The sequence below is a fragment of the Natrix helvetica genome, assembly GCF_964273705.1.
Source record: "Natrix helvetica genome assembly, chromosome: W".
Taxonomy (NCBI): Eukaryota; Metazoa; Chordata; class Lepidosauria; order Squamata; family Natricidae; genus Natrix; species Natrix helvetica.
Window position 1 is genome coordinate 29,106,136 of NC_138555.1, and position 17,812 is coordinate 29,123,947.

A 17,812-nucleotide genomic window follows, 5' to 3' on the forward strand; every position below is an offset into this window, starting at 1 on the left:
AAGTTCCAGGTTCACCACCTCGAAAAAGCAAGTTACATAGTTAAAGATGGAGATATTGTTGCTGAAACCATGCTGATTGGTGGTGTTTATTACTTAAAGCCAAAGCCTAAAAGGCAAGCACAGGCAAGTATGCAAACCCCAAAAAGGGACAGCACGGGCCCAGAGAGAGTTGGTTCAGAGAGAGAACCCGTTACTGTTCCAAAGGCTCCTAAAGCCAACAAACAGAGAAAACAGAAGCAGGTTGCTCAGAGCAAACCTGAGGTTCCTCATGAAACTGTTAATGTTGAGAATTCACTAACTGGTAAACCTTTGCATTCCAGGTGTATCCACAAGTGGCACAGAAGATTGGGGCACGCCAGTTTCCGTGTTCTTAGAAAGATGCCGGATTTCGCAAAAGGTTTGGATCTAAAGGGGTGTAAGGTGTTTTTGGATTGTGCAGTTTGCAGGAAAGTTAAATCCAAAGCAGCTGCAATTCCCAAACACGCTACACGCCTGTCAACACGCATTTTTGATTTGGTACACACTGACATAGTGGGTCCTTTCCCATCATCATTTGGTGGTAGAAAGTATTTCCTAACAATTGTAGATAATCATTCTAGATATGGATTTGTATATCCTATGAGAGAGAAATCTGAGACCTTTCAGATCTTTAAAGACTTTGCAGCTTTTGTTTCTACACAATACCAAGTTCGCATCGCCAGAATCCAGAGTGACCGTGGTGCAGAATTCATGTCTCAGAGTTTCCAGGACTGGATGCGTAAGAATGGAATTCTTCATCAGACATCCGCTCCATATACACCGGCTCATAACGGAGTCGTAGAAAGAAGACAAGGAGTTCTACAAACCATGATGCGTTGTCTCCTAGAAGATGCCAATCTCAGTAGTATATACTGGGGTGAAGCAATCAAATATGCAAATTACATTGTCAACCGTACTTGGAGCAGTGTAATCAATCAAACTCCTTTCTACATGCTGTATGGCTACAAGCCTGATCTCAAGAACCTCCACATTTTTGGTTCATACGCTATGGTGAACACTCCCTTAAGTCAAAGAAGAAAGGGAGGTCCAGTAGCAAAGAGACTGAGATTTATGGGTATTGATGATAACTCAAAATGGTGCAAATTCATTGATCCTAAACATGTGATCGTCATTTCACAATCTGCTAATTTCGAGGAAGATATTGACTGGTCCAGGATTCATTCCAATGATCCTGGAGTTTATTTTCCTAGAGATGATGTTCCAGATGTCACGCAGCCTGATGACAATTCCCAGGCAGATATTCCTTCTACCAGTTCTTCACAACCTGATGTTCCGTCTTCGCAAGCCGCGGATGCTGATGCTAGCGACGAACGTGAGGACGAGGACGAAGAAGAAGAAGACTGGACTGTTGTTCCGAGACGTTCCAAGAGGGTCACAAAAGGAATCCCTCCACAACGATATTCGTGGCAACTGACAAAAACACCATTACCTTTGATTTGTAACGTTACTCTTCCTCCTGAGACATTCACCCAAATCAAACAGCTTCCTGATTCAGAGCAAGACAAATGGTATGATGCAATGCAGGATGAAATGGACAGTTTAAAGAAACTTAATGTATTCACACCTGCAAAACCTCCAGCAAACAAGAAAGTCATTGGCACTCGATGGGTTTACAGAATCAAGAAGAAACCAAATGGTGAGTCTTTGTACAAAGCCAGACTTGTAGCTCAGGGTTTTGCTCAACGTTATCCTGAGGACTACACAAACACTTACTCACCAACAGACAGAACTGAAAGTGTAAAAATTGCTTTAACCACTGCAACTATTCTTGGTTTAGAAGTTTTCCAATTTGATGTGGACACAGCTTATTTACATGCAGACCTAGATGAAGAGATCTACGTGAGAAGCCCTCCAGGATTCCGAAAGCAAGAAGGGGATACCTGGTTCCTGAACAAAAGTCTTTATGGTCTGAAACAGTCAGGTTTAATGTGGTACTTATGTCTTACTGACAAACTAAATTCAATGGGCTTTATTAAGTCCGAAACTGATGAATGCGTGTTCACAAAAAGATCTAACAATGCATATGAGATAATTCTTGTTTATGTTGATGACATTGTTTACATTGGTCCAAATAAGAAAATGAGTGAAATTTTTGCCAAAAGTTTGCAGAGATACTTCACACTGAAATCTTTAGGACACATTAGCACTTATTTAGGTGTTCAGATTGAAAAGACACAGAAGAGAAAATTGACCACATTTTGCATCATTGCAACATGAAAGATGCTAACACAACAAAGACACCCATGCAAACAGATTTTCACAACTTAACACATGAACCAAGTCCTGAGTTCGAGGATCAAACACTTTATCGTTCAGTCATTGGTTCACTATTATACATTAGTAGTTGGACCAGACCCGACATTGCACTTAGTGTTAATCTTTTATCACGACACGTAGGTAAGGCAACACAATTTCATTGGGCATGCATTAAGAAGTTGTTGAAATACCTCAAACACACTAAATACATGAAGTTATTGCTAGAACCAACACACACTGATCAACCAAAGTTCATTTGCTACGCTGATTCTGATTGGGCAAGTGATAAGAAATCACGCAAAAGCACTTCTGGTTACATGATGTTCCTGAATGGATGTCCTGTTTACTGGCAAGTGAGAAAACAGAGTTTTGTTTCATGTTCATCTACTGAAGCTGAATATGCTTGTGTTTCAGATGCTTGTAATTCTCTAACATGGTTTGATGCTTTGATCACAGATATCTGGACACGTCCGATTCGACCAATCACCGTGATGGAAGATAATGTATCTGTGGTTTATATTTCTGAGTCACATTTCACAGGTTCTAGGTCCAGACACATTGACATTCGTTATCAAAACACAAAGCAATTAGTTAAGCAAGGTTTTGTTAAATTGCAATATGTTTCTACACATGATCAGATTGCTGATATGCTTAACAAACCACTTGCCGCAGGTCAACACGAGTACCTGCGAAAGAAGATGTGCCTTAATTGATGATTTGATGACGTCAGCCCAACTAGCAAAAGAAGGGGTGTCACTGCGTTAAATTGTTTGCTAGCCTGAACTGAATAGCTGAACTGAAAGAGTTACTGCGCAGGTCATAAGGTCTTATCAGCAATGATGTACTGCACCTGCTCATCACACATTTCAGAGACTTCTTCCCTTTTGATCTTTGTACGTCTGCCAGGAAGCTGGTAGACAAACTGCTCTTGCCAAAATGTAACAATTAGATAGATTTGTTTATTTCTTTATCTTATTATTTTTGTATTAAAAGTTTTGTTTCTCATTAGAATATGTTTCCGGGGTTTTATTTTATTTTTCGCACCTTAAAGAAAATGCTGTTTGGAAAAGCCGCGATCTAAGACCTCATCTAGTTCAGGGTGAAATATTTTCCCCTGACAGTACTAATAAACTTTACATCCAGTTTTAGAACCAATTCTGAGAAAATAAGCTTGAAAGAGGGTCGAAAATCCTTCCACCCACTTGGACCTTCTCCTCATATCAGTACATCTCTTTGCAAAACAGGTTGTGCTTTAAAACACACATCTGTCTCTAGCACATTTAGTTGGACAACAAACAGACTCTTTGGAAAGAAATCAAGGAAAGGAGGGAGGAAAACCAAGAGACCCCCCCCTCCCAAAAGTAATGAGGTGAGATAGAAAGGAATCTTAAGTATCAGTGTAAAAGTCCCTTTCTTCCAGTGATAACAGTTCTAGGATAAATCAGATCAATAATAATGTCTGTCCATGTATCTCTCCTGCTCAGCTTTTCCTCATTATCTGACTATTCCAGAATATAAATAAAGACAGAGGAGGACAGTTTTATGATTGGGAGAACTTTGTGTCTATTTTTAGGGTCCCATACTTTAAATAAAGAGAATGGAGGACAATTCTTGTGATCGAGAGATCTTTATGTCTATTTTTAGGGCCAGAATGATCACAGCTAAATGACAGAGCATAGATATTGCATATTCAGGCAAAGCAGTGCTGAGGAAAACTTCTGTTGTGATCATTGCGAACTACTTCTAATAAATTATGGTCCATGAAGGTGGGAAAGATTAGTGATCCTTAGATGCCTTTCTATATTTTTATGCAAAAAGCATGTTTCTGTTAGAGTCTTCCTTCATAGATATGCTGCTCAGGATAAGCTGTAATAAGTTGGGTTTTTTTTAAAGAAGACCAAGGCACAGATCCCTAAAAGGAACTTAATTTACCCTTTTTTGACAGGGTTTTTCATTTTATTATTTATTTATTTCTTAGCGCTTATAGACCGCCCCCTCTCCCGAAAGGGACTCGGGGCGGTGTACAGTCCATATCAGAAATACATCATAAATAACTATAAAATTTAGACAATTAAAATTATTAAGTAGATAGATACATAAATAAGAGGAGGATAAAAAGATATACAGAACTGTACTGCTAAGTAAATAATTTAAAATGTGCAAAATTTAAAACCCCAATATCCTATAAAATTAAGTTTAAAAGAACAATCCCTCTAAAAAACTAGTAAGAAATATGTATGCCAGGAGGTAGACGTTATAATTATGCCAGGCCAGCCAGTCGGAACAGGTGTGTCTTCAATTTCTGTCGGAAGGAGCGGAAGTCAATGGTAGTTCTAATGTCGGGGGGGAGGTCATTCCAGAGGGTTGGGCCCATCACAGAGAAGGCCCTACTCCTTGGTGTCGCCCGTTGGCATTGCCTAGTGGACGGCACCAGGAGAAGCCCCTCCCTGTGAGAGCGAATTGGCCGCAGGGATGTGTGTGGGAGGATGCGATCCCGCAGGTAGCTAGGCCCTATGCCATGGAGCGCTTTAAAGATGGTGGTCAGAACCTTGAAATGCACCCGAAAGACCACAGGCAGCCAGTGCAGCTCGCGCAGGAGCGGTGTTACGTGGGAGTACCTGGTACTCCCCATGACTACCCGCGCGGCTGCGTTCTGGACTAGCTGCAGTCTTCGGGCGCGTCCCAAGGGAAGCCCCATGTAGAGAGCATTACAGTAGTCCAGGCGAGACGTCACCAGTGCATGAGTGACCGTGCGTAGGGCATCCCGGTCCAGAAGGGGGCGCAATAGGCGCACCAGGCGAACCTGGTGGAACGCCCCCCTTGCCACGGCTGCCACATGGTCGTCCATTGACAGCCGGGCATCTAGGAGGACGCCCAAATTGCGCGCCCGTTCCACAGGGGGCAATTGTTCGCCCCCTATGGCCAGCGATGGGGTCAGCTGGCTGAACCGAGGTGCCGGTAGCCACAGCCACTCAGTCTTGGAGGGGTTGAGTTTGAGTCTGTTGTCCCCCATCCAGACCCCGACAGCTTCCAAGCACTGGGACATCACTTCGACAGCCTCGTTGGGGTGGCTTGGGGTTGAGATGTACAGCTGAGTATCATCAGCGTACAGATGATACTCAACCCCAAAACCACGGATGATCTCGCCCAGCGGCTTCACATATGCGTTGAACAGAAGGGGCGAGAGGACCGACCCCTGCGGCACCCCACAAGAGAGTGGCCTCAGGGTCGACCTCTGCCCCCCTGTCAACACATATTGCATCCGGCCGGAGAGGTAGGAGCCGAACCACCGTAAAACGGTGCCTCCGACTCCCATCCCCTCCAGCCGGCGCAATAGGATACCATGGTCGATGGTATCAAAAGCCGCTGAGAGGTCTAATAGGACCAGGATAGAGGAACAACCTCTATCTCTGGCCCTCCAGAGATCATCAACCAACGCGACCAAGGCTGTCTCTGTGCTGTGCCCGGGTCGGAAGCCGGACTGGCGTGGGTCTAGATATTCGGATTCATCAAGGTGACGTGGAAACTGCTGCGCCACCACATTCTCAACAACCTTCGCTAAGAAGGGAAGGTTGGAGACAGGACGATAATTAGCTAGCTCCGTTGGGTCAAGTGAAGTTCTCTTGAGTAAGGGCCTCACCACCGCCTCTTTCAAGGCAGTTGGTAAGGATCCCTCACCCAATGAGGCGTTCACCAGGCCCAGAAGCCAGCCTCGTGTCACCTCCCAGGATGCCAGTACCAGCCAGAAGGGACACGGGTCCATTGAACATGTGGTGGGTCGCAGCCATCCACGCAACCTGTCTAAATCCTCGGGGGCAACAGAGTCAAACTCCTCCCAGAGTGGTCTCACAAGACTCACTGTTGACGGCTCGTCCGGTCCACTGGGGGGGGGCCATCCGCTCCGGATCTGAGCGACTTTGTCCTGCAGATATTCCCCAAACTCCTCTGCTCTTCCCTGCAAGGGTGCCCCCCGCGTCTCTTGCGACAAGAGGGAGCGGGTCACCCTAAACAGGGCGGCAGGGCGGTTATCCGCAGACGCAATGAGAGCGGCACAATGTCTGCGTTTGGCCGCTCTCAATGCCACAAGGTAGGTCCGTAAATAGGCTCTTACCTGTGTTCGGTCAGACTCGGAGCGTGAGGACCTCCACCTGCTCTCTAGACGTCTCCTATGGCGCTTCATCACCCTCAACTCCTCGGTGTACCAAGGAGCCCGGGTGGGTCGCTGCCGTAGGAGAGGTCGCAAAGGCGCAACCCGGTCCAAGGCCCCAGCCGTCGCCCTATTCCAGGCGGCCACTAGGTCCTCCGACCGAGCGCGGGTCAGGGCTACAGGTAGTGGCCCAAGCTCCGTCTGGAACCTATCCGGTTCCATCAAGTGCTTGGGGCGGTACCAGTTTGGACAAACTGGCTCCGCCTCCTCGCAGTGGAGGGTAGCGCCAGGGAAGTCCAGCCGGAGACATGATTGATCTGACCATGACAGGGGAGTAATACCTAAATCCCCTATTCCCAGATCACTCGTCCACTGCTCAGATACAAAAACAAGGTCCAGTGTGTGGCCACCTTCGTGTGTGGGGCCCTGAATTAATTGGGTCAGGCCCATGGCTGTCATGGAAGCCATGAACTCCCGAGCCACCTCAGATGCTTCTCCCGTCGACGGCAGGTTGAAATCCCCCATAACCAAAAGTTTGGGGATCTCAACCGCCGTCTCCGAGATCAGCTCGAGGAGCTCGGGCAGGGCCGCTGACATATAGCGAGGAGCCAAGTATACAATCAGCAGACCCCACTGCCTCCCTGGGCCCCATTTCACACCTAGTGACTCACACCCGGGTATCTGAGGAACAGTGAACTCCCTCGGCTCTAGACAGTCCCGTATAACTACCGCCACCCCACCACCCTTACCCAGGGCCCGAGGCTGATGGAATGCACGGAAACCCGGTGGGCACATTTCCACGAGGGGTAAACCACCCTCGTGGCCCAACCAGGTCTCCGTTATCCCTGCAAGGTCCAGCTCCCCCTCGGAGATCAACTCATTAATGAGGGGGGCCTTGTTGGTCACGGACCTTGCATTGCAAAGCATCAGCCGCAGGCCCTGGCTCTGTAGTTCCTGACCACCTAGGCTGCGGGGGTTGGTACAAACGACCGGGCGTAACCAGCAGCCATGGTCTCCCAACCGATCTTGTGATCTTCTCTTGTCCTCGCATCCCCCCCTCCCCGCGACCGTTGTAATAAAACAACCCTCTACTGGAATAACTTGTTCCCTCTCCCCCCCACCCCGCTCACTTCCCTCCTGGACTCACCTGTTCGTCTGGCACTGGCTTCCCTCCCGGCCTGGTTGTCCCCCCCCCTTCCCAGAACCCCCTAAAAACAATACAAAACATTTGGATAAAAAGCCCCTCAGCTTCCTTTTCTTCCACCTCTCAGGGTTCACAAACCCGTCATCAAGGCTGGCCCTAGAAAGAGCCAAGGGCCATGCCTGCGAGAGAGGGGCTTCTCGCAGGCGGAGCAGGTTTAACCTCGAATAGATTGTTGAGTTGTTAAAAGTCCCAGTAGGGTAAGGGTGCTGATGGTACAAAGTTAATAGTTGATAGCCGGCAGGGCTAGAGTCTCAATGGAGGACCGGGGGTTTTAATGTCCAGATGGTAATTTGGAAGAAAAAAAAAAAGGGGGGGGGAAGTGTTTGAATGTCCCAAATGGTGGAGGAAGGCAAAGATGGTAGAAGAGTGGGAGATAGTTCAGGTGGTCCCAGATGGATGTGGGTTCCTTAATGGGTGGGGGGGGCATTCTTGGCCCAGTTGTTTTGGCCTAGGCAACCGCTCAGGCCTGTCCATAGCCCCAAGACAGGGCCTCCAGTGGCCTCGAAGGTTCCAGGCCACCCCCAGCCGTTGTTTCAGGTCTTCACTCTCATTCACTCTCATTCCTGGTTCCCAGCCAAAGCGCCCAATGGGTGTACTCACCTTGGCCTCCCATCCGGCGCCCCAACGTTCTCTAAGTTCGAAATAATTCGGCAACTTCTACTAGTGCCAGCAAGGCCCGGCAGGGGCATGGGAGCCGCCAGGAACGGCAAGATATCATAAAGGAGTCCCTGGCTGCGGCTCCTTCTACTCGTCCGTCGCCGCAGCCGTCTCCCTTTGCCTCTTCCGGCTGCCTCCCAGCCCTGCTCACCTCTCCGGTGCCTCTCCGGTATCTTTGGTGCCTCTCCGGCGCCCCGTTGTTCCTCCCGGTGCCCCCGGTGTCTTTGGTGTCCCTCCGGTGCCTCCGGTGCCTCTCACCCCCTTCTCCTTGCTTTTTCGGCTTTTTTTCGGTCCGCCGGCACCAGCGCCGTCAGCGCAGCCGCACCGCGCCGTCGCCATTGTTTCACGAGCTTTCACGAGCTTCTCCCAGCCGCTTGCAGCCCTCCATTCCTTCTTTCCCTCCGATCTTCACCGACCACCCTGGCAGGCCAAAACAAGCCCAAAACAAGCCAGGGTGGTCGGGCTATCCAACTCTCAGCCCCTCCGATGACATAAGGGCCGGCAGCAATCCCCTACCCGGTCGGGAGCTCCATAGTACTCTTAGGAGCTCAAGAGGCGACCGCCATCGTTGGAAGCTCCTCCTTGCAATCCTAAAATGTGTGGACTTCCAGAATTGCCCAGACAGCATTCTGGAAGTTGAAGTCTACACATCTTAAAAGTTGCCAAGTTTGAAAAACACTGATCTATCAGAACATCTAGCTCAGGGGTATCCAACCTTGGCAACTTTAAGACTTGTGGACTTCAAAACGGGCAGGGACGGGGCCAGCCAGTGGTGGGATTAGCCCGAACCGGTCCAAACCAGCTGAATTCCACCTCTGCCTTTGAGGCGAGTGGCCGGGAGGTGGGGATGGGTGTGATGAGTGATGTCGAGTTGGCCATGCCCACCCAGTCACATGCCCACCCAGCCACGCCTACCCAGCCAGTCATTAGGGCAGAGAACTGGTTGTTAAATTATTTGAATCCCACCACTGTCTTTATCCCACATTTTTCTAGCTTACCAAGAAGTACAATGTAGTCTACTTTGTTGAATGCCTTCTGAAGTCTAGGTATATTATGTCCACAGCATTTTGCTGGTCTACTAATTTAGTCACTTTGTGAAAGAATAAAATAAGATTGTTTGGGCATGATCTGTTTTTAACAAACCCGTGCTGGCTTCTAGTTATAACTTTATTTGTTTCTAGATGTTCGGAGATTTGTTTTTAAATATTTTTTCCAGTATCTTCCCAGGTATTGATGTTAGGTTGATTGGTCTATAGCAGTGGTTCCCAAACTTTTTCAGTCCACCACCCCCTTGGTGCTACAAACTGATCCTCAGTGCCCCCCACCCAGTGGTGGAATTCAATTTTTTTTTACTACCGGTTCTGTGGGCGTGACTTGTTGGGCGTGGCTTGGGGGGGTCATGTGACTGGGCGGTTTGCACGACGGAAGGAAGATAGTAACAGTAAAATTCAAAACTGTAACAATTAATTGGACATTTATTCAAAATCCAATTTAAAAACCTTTTTAGTTAATGTTAATTCAACAAAATTGTTGAACATGTTCCAGTGATACCAGGTTTTCAAAGTCTGATAGTCATTTATCAAGAACCTTAGTAACTAGTAACTTAGTAAACTCAGTAAAATTTAGTAACTACTTCACTGTTCAGTAAATTCTTAATGTGATGGATAGGCTTGATGAAGTTATACCAGTTTCCCAATGTCTGGTTTTAAGTCACTTAGCAGGAGTCTTAAATCACCACATTCAGTAATCTGGAGTCGATTTCTTTGCTTGGAGAGAAGTTGGATGACCACACTGAAGCCACGTTCCACCAAATATGATGTTGGAAATGCAACAAGGAGCTTCTTAACCATTGTCCATAGTGCAGGATTGCGATCAGAAATTTCTTTCTGTAACCAAAACTCTTGGTACGATTTCTTAAACTTTGGCTTCAGCTCAATGTAATTTTGCAGCTCTGTGAGTTGTTCCTCCACTACCCCATCTTCCTCAGTATCTGAAAATGGATTTATCACCCAATCTGGAATTTCCATCAAAAGAAGATCCTGATATCGCTCAGACGTATCTATATGCAGCATGTCCAAATGGTCACAAAAAATTGAAGATCATCATCTTGTATCCCACCTTTCTCTTCTAGCTCAGACAAACTTGGAAATTGGTATAGTTCATGATGGCCTATATTGCGCTTGAATAGAGTTAACTTTGAAATAAACGTAGAGATGACAGATTTGGCCTTAATAAGATTGACCTCATTTCCTTGCAACTGCAAATTCACTTCATTGAACTTTGCAAATAGTTCTGATAAATAAGCAATGTCATGCCTGATCTCTTTGAGTTCACCACTGAGCAAAGCATTCTTGTCTTCAAAAAACTCCACAACAGTGTCAAAAAGATTGTAAAAGCGTCTCACACAGTTGCCTTTTGATAGCCAATGAACTTATGTATGAAGCAGCAAACGATCAAAATCTTCAACATTCTCAACACAGCTCTCTGAATAGTCGATCATTGAGAGCATGTACTTTAATTTTGTTAACTGCAGTAATGACAGTGTGTAATGACTTGTGCAAGCGATCACTGAAGTTTTTTGCAACCAGATGTTGGCAATGAATGACACAGTGAATGGTAAAGACATTTGGCACTGCTTTTTTCAAGTAAGCAATGCACCCACGGTAGCGACCAGTCATTGATGGTGCTCCATCAGTTGCACAAGCTAGTATGTTGGTAAGTGGAATTTCCTTGTCTTTGAAAAACTGCTCAACAACATGAAATATTGACTCCCCTTTAGTATCTGTTTTTAGTTGCCTCGCAAATAACAACTCTTGAGTCAAACTTTCGTCTTTAATAAAGCGCACATAAGCAAGAAGCAAAGATTCATTGCCTGGCAAAGTTGATTCATCCAGCTGTAATGCAAAGTCTGTTGTCCGTAGTATGCTGCACAATACATCTTCCACATTCTCAGCCATTTCATCTATGTGTCTTTGCACTGAATTGTTGCTGAGAGGAATTGTCTTAATTATATCATGTAGTGACTGATGCAAAACAGTACTCAGAACTTCACTAATGGCTGGTAGGATGAGTTCTTCACCAATAATATGTGGCTTTCCAGACTTAGCAATAAGCAATGAAATGTTGTATGATGCACGCAAACCATCAGTGTTTTGTTGGGAAGCATTGTAAAACATGCGTGACAGTGTTGGGCGCTTTTGCAAGTTGTCACGAAGTGACTGAAAAAAAGTTAGGTTCTTGTCTGCCTTGTCAGGATGTGCCTTCTTCAAATGTTCATTCAGTCTGGAATGGTTCATTGTTTCATTAGAAAATACTTTTTCACATAGGCACCGTGGCAGCTGCTGGTTTGATGGTGCTGGTATAAATCCATACTTCAGATATTCCACACTATATTGTCTACATTACTTCTTTGATTTTTCTGCTTCTGCCATTTCTGCTCTGAAAATCAGAATACTTACAATATGTGTGTGTTCACATCTGGCTTAAGGCTTTGCTAAGTGAATAAATAAACCCTACCAACTCCCTGCCTGCCTTCTCTATGCAAATAAACCAGGATGTTGCTCTAAAGAACCATGGGGATGGAAAAGGAAATATAGACAATGGCGTCCAATCCCCTTCCTCAACAGATTGAAAGCAAAGAATAACTCTAGCAAAATGTAGCCTTTTACCTCTTTGGGGAATCATTTCCTTTTATTATTATTATTATTATTATTATTATTATTATTATTATTATACGATTGTATCACAGCGGCCAGTTGTTTCGCCGGATTTGGCATTGATTACTAGTCGGGCCCTTTTTTCGTAATATACGTGCAGATCCAAGCAGTGCAGCTTTTTGCATTTGACTGATGGTGATTTTGTCAAGTTTTAACTGTTTTAAATGTAATTCCAGTGCTTTTGGAATAGCACCCAGTGTGCCGATTACCACTGGAATTACCATTGCTGGTTTGTGCCATAATCGTTGAATTTCAATTTTTAAGTCCTGGTATTTCGTGACTTTTTCATGTTCCTTCTCCTCGACCCTGCTATCACCTGGTATTGCGATGTCTATGATTGTAACCTTATTTTTCTCAACCAGTGTGATGTCTGGTGTGTTATGCGCTAGTATTTTGACCATCTGATTTTCGGTGACTTTTCAGGCTTATGTTCCCACCAGTTTGTTGTTGTTTTAATATTATAATTTTTGCACAAATTCCAGTGCTTATTTGTTTTTGTAGATTTTCACGGGTGTAGGTATGCTGATTTTGTTGTATTCAGGTCTTTTCCCGTGTAAGATTGAGATTGTCTTGGCAACGTTTCGGCAAGATCTCACTTGCCATCTTCAGGCTGCTGTCTTTGGCTTAAAATGCGAACGGAGCTGCCGTCTTTCTGTAAATCTTGGTGGGAGGGGATGGGGTGCTGGCTTTGTTTCAGTAAGAGGAATGATTGGTTGTGTGGTTGTATCATGATTGGTAGATTGGTGCTGATTGGTGCTGGCTGTGTGTGCATTGTTGTTTTGTATTGTAACGGCCTGGGTGGTGGATGGTGTTCGTTTGTTGACTAGGGCTGGTTTCCAGATGTTTGGTATGCGGGAGGTATCATCACGTTTATTCATGTTGTGGGGGTGTTTCTCTATTTCAATGGCTCTCTATTTCGATGACTTTATAATGCCTTGGTAAGGCCACACTTGGAATACTGCATTCAGTTCTGGTCGCCACGATGTAAAAAAGATGTGGAGATTCTAGAAAGAGTGCAGAGAAGAGCAACAAAGATGATTAGGGGACTGGAGACTAAAACATATGAAGAACGGTTGCAGGAACTGGGCATGTTTAGCTTAAGAGAAAGAAGGACTAGGGGAGACATGATAGCATTGTTCCAATATCTCAGGGGTTGCCACAAAGAAGAGGGAGTCAAACTATTCTCCAAGGCACCTGAGGGTAGAACAAGAAGCAATGGGTGGAAACTAATCAAGGAGAGAAGCAACTTAGAACTGAGGAGAAATTTCCTGACAGTTAGAACAATTAATCAGTGGAACAGCTTGCCTCCAAAAGTTGTGAATGCCCCAACACTGGAAGTCTTTAAGAAGATGTTGGATAGCTATTTGTCTGAAACGGTATAGGGTTTCCTGCCTAGGCAGGGGGTTGGACTAGAAGACCTCCAAGGTCCCTTCCAACTCTAGTATTGTATTGTATTGTATTGTATTTTCTGAATGACTTCCTCCTGCGTTGGTATTTTCTCATTTTTCCAATTTTTAGCAAATACAATTCTAGCCGCTGTTAACACATTTACAATCAGATATTTCAATTCTTTACTGTATGTTTCCCGTAAAATTCCCAATAAAAAAATCTCTGGTTTTAAGTCTATATGTTTTTGCATCATTTTTTCCAACCATGTGTGTCCAATATCTTTTAGCTTCTGAGCACATCCACCACATATGGTAATATGAACCTGGTATCTGATGACATTTCCAACACTTCAGATTTATTCTTGAACATTCTTGCTATTCTCGTTGGGGGTAAGTGCCACCTGTAAAACATCTTATACAAATTTTCTTTATATGCTGTTGACATTGTCATTTTACAATTTTGAGACCACAATTTTTGCCATTTCTCTAAGTCGATCCCATGTCCAAAATTTTCCCCCAAGCAATCATAGATTCTTTAACTTGTTCTTCTAGCTTAACCTCTAATAAGTATCTATATAGTTTTTTAATCACCTTTTCAACAGTACCTGTCAAAATTTTATCTAAGTCAGTCATTTTATCATAGAACCCTTCCATTTTAAGATCTTTATCATATCTCGAATGTATTTGCGCATATGAAAACCAGTTCATCCTTATACTTTGTTCTTCCAGTTCTTGCATAGATTTAAGTTCACCCTTTCTATTCAATATTTCACCATATCTAACGGTTTGTTCCTTTTTGTATGTTATTGGATATGAAAATGCTTCAATGGTTGATAACCAGACTGGAATTTTTAAATAATGTTGCCTTTTAATCTTCTCCCAGTTTAATAGCAAAGCCTCACGTATATAATGTTTTCTAAAATAACCCTGCATTTTAGTTCCCTTTTACCATAAGAAAGTATGCCATCCCAACAACAAATCATGTCCTTCTAAAGTCAATAATCTAGAATTTCTTAATGTTATCCATTCCTTAACCCACATCAAGCTTGTTGCCTGGTAAAATAACTCCCAGTTAGGTAGGCCAAAACCTCCTCTTGTTCTAGCATCTTGTAACAGTTTTAATTTTATTCTCGCTTTCTTTCCCTGCCAAATGTACTTCAGAACTGTTTTGTTTAACTCATCAAAATAGTCTTTCCCTAATCTAATTGGAATTGTCTGGAACAAATATAAAATCCTGGGTAATATATTCATCTTGATTGTTGATATTCTCCCTATTAGTGATAGTTGTAGACTTTCCCATTTTCTCAAATCTGTCGTAATCTGTTGTTTGAGTTTGTGGTAATTGTTCTCTTTAAGTGTACTACATCTTGCTGTCAAATATCCCCCCAAATACTTGACCTTATTCGTGACCTGAATCTTCAAAACTTCCGCCAATTTTTCCTTTTGTTTTAGTAACATGTTCTTCGTCAAAATCTTTGTTTTATCTTTATTTATTTTCAACCCTGCTACTTTTCCATATTCCTCTATTTTTTATATCAATTTAGGTGCAGTTTCTAATGGATCCTCTAAAATGAAGACCAGATCATCTATTGCTTTTTAATATGTACTTCTTGTAGGCAGATTATGTCCAATTTTAATTTGTCTAATTTATGGAATGTTTTCCTTCTTTTAGTAGCTGAATTAAGTCCATTTATATTAATTGTAATCAATTTTTTCTCTTCCACGTTTATACTTTATAGGAAGGATTTACTGCTCTAGTAGATCTCGGTTCTCGTTGTTCTCTAGGGTCCACAATGCCGCATACTGCACCTTCTTCTTTTTCAGTCACTGCCAGACTTTCATCTTGAAATACAATTAATGATACTTCTTTTCCTGTTTCCTCCTCTTTCCCTCTAAGATATTCTGCATAGAATAGTTCCGCTTTCTCAATTGAATCTATTCTGTGTCTTTGTCCTTGCCGTACAAACAAAAGGCCTTCTGGAATCAACCATCTGTAATTAACACCTTTTTTCAGTAGAATTTTAGTCAAAAATTGATATTCTCTTCTTATCTCTCTCACTCTTCTTGGTACTTGTTTCAGAACCACAATCTCCTTGTCTTTATATTTCAATGTTTTATCTTTTACCATCTGTAGTATTTGTGTTTTAATTGCTTTCTTAGTAAATCTTATGTGGACTTCTCTTGGGAGTTTGTTTTTCATTGCATATCTTGTAAAGACTCGAAACACCTCGTCTATACCATCCATCATCTTCTCTTTGGTTATCTCCAAGGTGTCTGCCAGAATTTCTATCATTATTTCTGCCAAGTTTTCTCCCTTTTCTTCTATATTTTGAAATCTGAGATAGAATTCTGATCTGTCAATCTCCCATTCTAATATTCCACTCTTCTCTTTTTCGACCACACTCAATCTGCTATCAATATCTCCAATTTTCTTATCTCTTTGCTCATCTTTTTCAATTTTTTGGAATCTGTCCTCATATTTCAACATCATTTGGTGGACGTTCTAAATTTTTCCATCTGTTTTTCTGTTCTTTGTTCAATATTCTCTGTTCTCTTTTCAGTATTCTCTATTCTTAATTCTATCTTTTGAATTCCTTGCATAATCATCTGCAATGTCACTTCTCTTTCTTTTTCCTGCTGCAACATTGTCTGTATTGAAGAGCCAGCGGCCATTATCTTTTTACTCATTTCCAAACCGTTAATATACTATATGGTAGTTGAGAAATACAAGGTCTTCAGGTTCTTCTATAACTTAATCCGCTTATATGGAGGGCAATTATAATCCCAAATGACCATAAAATAAGAAAGAAAAAAGGAATGGAAAAGAGAAGGAAATAAACTTCAGGCTCTTGTATGCCCTTAATCCAATTCAATGGAGTAGAATGACAAAATCCAGCAGGAAAAAAAGAGAAAATATATGTCTGTGTACGCATCCAAAAACAAAAAGAAAAAAAAAACAGAAAAGAGGCACACCTTCCTTAAGAAAAGGAGAGGAGAAATCCAGACTTCTTCTGCAAAAGGCCTCAAATCGGCTGGGAATAGCTCAGTGAGAAGGAAAGTAAGGGAGGGGGGGTGGGAGTGGAGAAGAAAAACACTGCCACTGTATAAAATTCAAGGATCTTATGGTAAGTTCCAGACAAAATTAGCAATTCCCTTTTTCAAGGTCACTGCAATCTTCTTTCTTTCTACTCCAAGTTTTCTTTCAAGCCCAAACGTCACCCACTGATAGTGACCCAGAAGAGCACCTGTATAAACAATATGCTCATCCCACTATCATTCAATAAACAGGCTCAGAGTCCTTGAAATGTGACACAACTCTTAACTTTTCTCTAAACACTCATACAAAAAAGAGAGAGAGAAAACAATATTTCCAAGCCTCTGGGTGGCAGTGTTACTTATTTTCTTCCACTTCTACTTCCTTTCCTTATACTGGAAAAAGAAAAGGAAATTCAAAAAAGAAATACAATAAAGCATTGAAGAAAAAAAATAGAAGGGAAAAAAGTCTTAGCCAATAAAAATTATTCTGCAAGTATTTTAAAAAGAAAGGGACTTCCGGTGGCGCCGCTGTCCTTGGAAGACATTCCCTAGGGAACGCCAGCCCGTGTTTGAGTAACAAGCGGCTAGGATAGCATAAATCAGCTGTCCAGCAGTTTCAAAACCTCCCCCTCAGGAAAAGGGGGGGAGGTGAGCAGTCTGGCAGAGGGTAGAACTGCCCAGCGGCCCCAGAAGCAATTCTGTGGCGTGAAAGGTGCGAGCTCCCCAGGAAGCCCGACAATCTCATCACGGGACGCTTCTGCATTTGCAGAACAAAAGGCAGCATCCACACCTGCAACTTCAAGTCTATTTTACATCTGAATAAGAAGCAGGCAGAGCAAACCAGGAGGTCAACAAATTGCAAGTACAAGCTTTAACTCCGTAGATTATATCTCTTTCTGTAAATTTAAAAGGAACTTCTTTTTTTTAAAAAATGGCGCCGGAGTAACAAAGGGTGTGTTGAAAAAAGATGTGGAGACTCTAGAAAGAGTGCAGAGAAGAGCAACAAAGATGATTAGAGGACTGGAGACTAAAACATATGAAGAACGGTTGCAGGAACTGGGTATGTTTAGCTTAAGAGAAAGGAGGACTAGGGGAGACATGATATCATTGTTCCAATATCTCAGGGGTTGCCACAAAGAAGAGGGAGTCAAACTATTCTCCAAGGCACCTGAGGGTAGAACAAGAAGCAATGGGTGGAAACTAATCAAGGAGAGAAGCAACTTAGAACTGAGGAGAAATTTCCTGACAGTTAGAACAATTAATCAGTGGAACAGCTTGCCTCCAGAAGTTGTGAATGCCCCAACACTGGAAGTCTTTAAGAAGATGTTGGATAGCTATTTGTCTGAAACGGTATAGGGTTTCCTGCCTA

At 43.4% G+C, this 17,812-nt stretch overlaps 1 protein-coding gene across 2 annotated transcripts in view; it reads left to right on the forward strand.

Moving 5' to 3' along the window:
- LOC309400674 (zinc finger protein 652-like) overlaps positions 1 to 17,812 on the forward strand; it is a 224,753-nt gene that overhangs the window by 154,917 nt on the left and 52,024 nt on the right. The window lies entirely within an intron of this gene.